Source organism: Mus caroli, unplaced genomic scaffold (genome assembly GCF_978045245.1).
Source record: "Mus caroli unplaced genomic scaffold, Mus_caroli_1 scaffold_7, whole genome shotgun sequence".
Taxonomy (NCBI): Eukaryota; Metazoa; Chordata; class Mammalia; order Rodentia; family Muridae; genus Mus; species Mus caroli.
Window position 1 is genome coordinate 15,271,239 of NW_028227262.1, and position 5,358 is coordinate 15,276,596.

The following is a 5,358-nucleotide window of genomic DNA, read 5'->3' on the forward strand; positions in this document are numbered from 1 at the left end:
AAGTGTTGGGGACATTTCTTTATGAGTCTTGGACATTGGAGGCTTCCAATTATATTCAGGGGACAGGGCCAGTGGAAGTTGTGAGCTCTAGCCTTTCCAAGGTGGATGCTGTTGTTGGGCACTACTGTATTAGGTGTCTGGTGTCCCCCAGAGATGCTTACAGTGGCTTCTCTTTGTGACCAGTCATGCCTAGCTTTGCAGTCTGTGGGCTGGGCAGCGTTCCTCACATTCATATTTTTTCCTGATATTCCCTAGTTTGTACCCCCTAGGGTGGCTAATGTCCTAGCTGGGGAGTGTCTCTCAAGCAGGCTATTAGTCGGGGGAAGTGAGCACGCATCATCCACTAAGCCTCAATCATGCTGCAGGAACGATGCGGCTGTGGACATCACACTATGTACAGGCTCTTTGGAGTCCTCAGACTCTATAGCAGAGGACCTCAGGTATATGGCTCTTCATCTACCTGCTGGCCTCAGGCTCCGCGGCATCAAATTCTAGAGTTACTCTCAATTGGTGAGGTTGCTCTCCAGGGACCCAGGGTCTTGGTATGCCTCTCCTTGTGTGCCTCACTGCCTGGGCTAAGCATCTTCTCTCTGAAGTTTTAGCTTTATAGGTGCCTGGTTCCCCAGTTTTCCACAACTGTTCCCCAGCCCTCCTGAGCCCATGACAGGTGGAGTCCAGACTTCCTGACTAGTGAGTGTAGCTTCGTTTAAACAATAGATTCCCTCTCCAGACCGTACCTGGACACACCCCTCTCTACTGATGACCTGTCCTGCTAAATAAAATCAGTGTCTGAGCAACGCCCACTCCAGGGTTTGATTTATGTGAGGGCTGCGGGCTTGTCCTGTGGGTAAGACCTTTGTCTTGTTTCTCCAGGGCAACATGTCATAGTACTCCTGGATGAGGTTGCAGCTTTCTGCTCCCCTTGGTAGGGAGCTGAGCAACAGGAGCCGTGTGTGTGTGTGTGTGTGTGTGTGTGTGTGTGTGTGTGTGTGTGTGTGTGTGACTTTCCAGTCTTTCCATACTGCAGCACCCCGCCCCCCCGCCCGTTCCATCCCTCCTCTTGTGGATTTCCCAAGCTCTTCCATCTCTTGGGATCGAGATCTATTTTCCTTTTTGACTTGCATTTCTTTTGTTATGAGTGAATTCCTTATGTTTAAGGGTCTTTGTAAGATCATGTTTTCCCTTTCTGAAAGTCCTGTATAAGTCTCTTGCCTCTTACCCCCTTTTTTCTTTTATTGAAAGTAGATTTTTTTCATACACTAGATCCTGATTGTGGTTTCTCCTCCTCCCACCCCTCCCTCCTCTCCTCCCTCCCCACGCCTCCCATGCAGATCCACCCCTTTTCTGTCTCTTGTTAGAAAATAGACAGGCCTCCGAGGGATAATAATATAATGAAACAAAATATAATAAGATGAAACAAAAACAAACACTTCAGAGGAGGACAAAGCCAACAAACAGGAGGGGAAACGCTCAAGAAAAGCCACAGAAACGGAGCCTGAGACCCACTTGCCCTCACATTCAGGGAACCTATAAAAACACTGAACAAAACGCCACCACATACACACATAGGATCTGCAGGGCAGGGGTGAGGGGTAGGGAGGGAGGGAGAGAAACAATTTAAAAATTAAAAAGGTGCCAGGCGTGGTGGCACACACCTTTATTCCCAGCACTTGGGAGGGCAGAGGCAGGCGGATTTCTGAGTTCGAGGCCAGCCTGGTTTACAAAGTAAGTTCCAGGACAGCCAGGGCTATACAGAGAAACCCTGTCTTGAAAAACCAATAAATAAATAAATAAGGTAAAATTTAAAAGAAAGAAAAAGCTGTGACAGGACATTAGGAGAACCTCTAGACACTGCTGAGTTTGCCAATCCCAAGAGCAGTTTGTTTCCGTGGCAAGACTCCCTTGGAGAAAAACAAAGTCTTATTAGCAAGTGGTTATTAACTGGAGACCAATTCTGGTAAAGGATGGGTTCCTGCGTCCACCCTTCTCTTCAGCTCTGTGGCCCCATCTAGTGCAGACCCATGCAGGCCCCGTGCATGCTGCCTCAGTCTCTGTGAGTTCATGTGTTTATCCGTCCTGTGGTGTTCCAAAGGCCCTGTCTTCTTGGCACCCTCCATCTCCTCTGGCTCTTACACTCTGCCTCCTCTTCCACAGAGCTACCCAAGCCCCAAGGTGAGGAATTTGATAAAGACATCTCCCTCAGAGCTGAGTGCTCTGGGCTCGCTCACTCTCTGTATACTGTTTGGCTGTGTGTCTCCATATTTGCTTCTGTCTGCTGCTGGAGGAAGCATCTCTCACGATGGCTGAGCAAGGCCATGGCTGATCTGTGTCCCAGGCTGCTGGCTTAAAGGTCTGTTTTTCCTCTGTCTCTCTCTCCGTCTGTCTGTCTCTGTCTCTCAATCTCTGTGTGTTTTGTGGTCAGAGGCCAATTTTAGTGTCGTACTTAATTGTTCTTCATTTTCCTTTTTGAGGCAGCCTCTCTTCCTGAAGAGGAAGCTCACAGATTTGGGTAGACTGCCTGGCCAGTGAGTCCTAGGGACCCGTTTCTGCCTCCCCAGCACTGGACACTGAGATTACAGGTGTACAGCCATGCCCTACCTTTTACACAAGTCCCAGAACTCAGACTCATGCTATCATGCTTGGGGGGCAAGCACGTTAGTGACTGAGCTATATCCCGGGCCTTGTCTCTGTCTTCTCTTCTGTTGAATTTCAGAGGCAGCCTCTAATCTATCTTACATGGAGCTCTTTATTTTTCTTCTTTTTTAAACAAATAATTTTTTTTTTTGAGACAGGGTTTCTCTGTATAGCCCTGGCTGTCCTGGAACTCACTCTGTAGACCAGGGTGGCTTTGAACTTAGAAATCTGCCTGCCTCTGCCTCTCAAGTGCTGTGATTAAAGGCGTGCGCCACCACCACCTGGCACAAATAATTTTTTTAGTTAACATACAAAATAATAGGCTTCATTGTGATTTTTCCATACTCCCAAAATACCATGGTCCTTGGCTTATATCTATCCTTTCCTGTTTGTTCTCTGTTTTGTGTTTTCTCTTCTCTCTTGGGTTACTTGCATGATTTCCACTTAGCTTTATCTGTGTTTATGAATTTATCTCCTTATGGCTTTTAGTGCATGCTTTAGGTCTTATACATACATATCTATATTATTGATGTCTATATCACATGTCTATAATCTATCTATTTATATCTATCTCTATCTATATCATTTATCTAATTTATATCATCTCTATATCATGCATCTGTATTTACCTATATCTGTCTCTGTCCCTATTTATATCATTCATCTAATCTATATCATGTATACATATATTTGTTTCTATATCTATATATCTCCTACCACATCATCTGGTGTCATTGTTTGCCAGTTTGAATGATGTATAGAGAGCTTTTCCCCATTTATAGTGATGCATAGAGGGCTTCCTGCGTTTATAGCATAATTATTAAATAATTCCTTTACACACATTGGGAATGGCATCAGACAGTATTATCAATTTTTCCTTCATTCTGGAGGGCTTTTGGGGATGCTTCTAGGAATTTGGCAGGACTTTGACATTGGGCTGGGACAAGGAAGTCCACTCAAGATTACTACAGCTAAGGAATCTGTCCTTTGTATCGTGATGGGTCTTGTTAGGGCCCTGAATACAGTAACCCTGGGACCTTTGTTTATGCCTTGTTTGTTCCTTGACTACTTTGTTTATGCCTTAGGACTGACCATTTTCTTTGTATGTACCTAGAGTGATATAAAAGCAGACTAGAAAAAAAAATAACCCCCCTTCAGCCCCAGCACTGGCTGGAGTCCTGCTATAGTGATGTCTAGTTGTCTTTTCCTTTTCAACCCTCATTCCCTCCTTCGAGACCCTGGCTGGTCACTTCAACTATTAAACATATTTTAGGAATTCAAGCAGAGAAGGTGCCTCCACTCCACCCACCCTCAGTTTTGCTTCTGCCCCAGATACCAATTTTCTTGCTTTATAATCTTCCAAGGTAATCTGTCTTCCTCTCCCATAGAGAAGTTTGGCCATTCTTTTTTTTTTTTTTTTTTTTTTTTTTTTAGACAGGGTTTCTCTGTGTAGCCCTGGCTGTCCTGGAACTCACTCTGTAGACCAGGCTGGCCTCGAACTCAGAAATCCGCCTGCCTCTGCCTCCCGAGTGCTGGGATTAAAGGCGTGCGCCACCATGCCCGGCTTAAGTTTGGCCATTCTTATAGGGATGTTTTGCTGAAGAAAGCGTCTCTTCATCTTCCTTCATCTGACACTCTTACGATTTCATCTTAATTCAGGAAGGACTGCTTTGGTTGGATATAGGCCTTTCTGAGTTGTCTGACATTTGTAAATTTGGTTGTGAAGCAGAACTCACAAAGTTCCTGCTTTAAAGATGAATACTGACAGGTGACACATTTTGAAAATGTGGGATTTATGAGGACAATAGAACAGGGTTGTTAGTAAGCCTGCAACACCAAGGTCCAGAAAGCTACCCACCCAAGGTCCATGGACATCAAGGACAGAACTCACTTTCCAGACTGCTCAGTCAGCACGAGCGTGTCCTGGCAGGCAGCGCAGCTGCTCGCCACCACTGTGTTTCGTGGCTACAGAACTCAGAATGATTGTCAAGGGCGCCCTAAGGACCCGAGGACTCATGGTGATGGAGGGGGTGCCATCCACCGTGTCTTACAGCGCAGAAAGTTCTTTCCTGCTGCCATTTGTCAGTTAGAGAACCTTGGATTCAGAAGATGTTAAATACTTGTTGATTTGAACAAAGCACTATGGATTGCTTATATATTTGTGCTTTGTGCTTGTGAAAAGACAAGGATTTTTCTTTGTGAAAAGAAAAGGAGATTTTTTTTTTCAGTCGCCACCTCAGAGTGGCTGAGTTCCCAGGAGACAGTTAGACCACACGGGAGAAGGCATCTACCTGCACCTGTCTGGAGCCTTTCATAAACACAGGACAAGGAACAAAACGGTGCCGTTCAATTGTGGTCACCAGGTGGCGCTACACACACGCTGTCAAGTCCAATTTTCTAGTCCTTGAGGATTTTATTTACCAAAAGCAGGTAGGTGTGTGTGTGTGTGTGTGTGTGTGTGTGTGTGTGTGTGTGTTAAAAACTCCACAGGTCCCGAACTTCTGTGCAGAATAGTAGAGATGAAAGTAAGTGGGAAACCCCCCAAAGAACTTTAGCTATCCAGTTGTGCAGCAGATAATTCTCTAATAAGTGGAGAATCAGGAGTCTGGCACAAGAAAGCGCTGACATTCTAGGCTCACACTCCTCCAGGACTCGGGCTCCAGGGTTGGCAGGCCACTTGTGTGGATCCTGTTTCCACCTTACGTCTTTGGGAGAATGGCGATT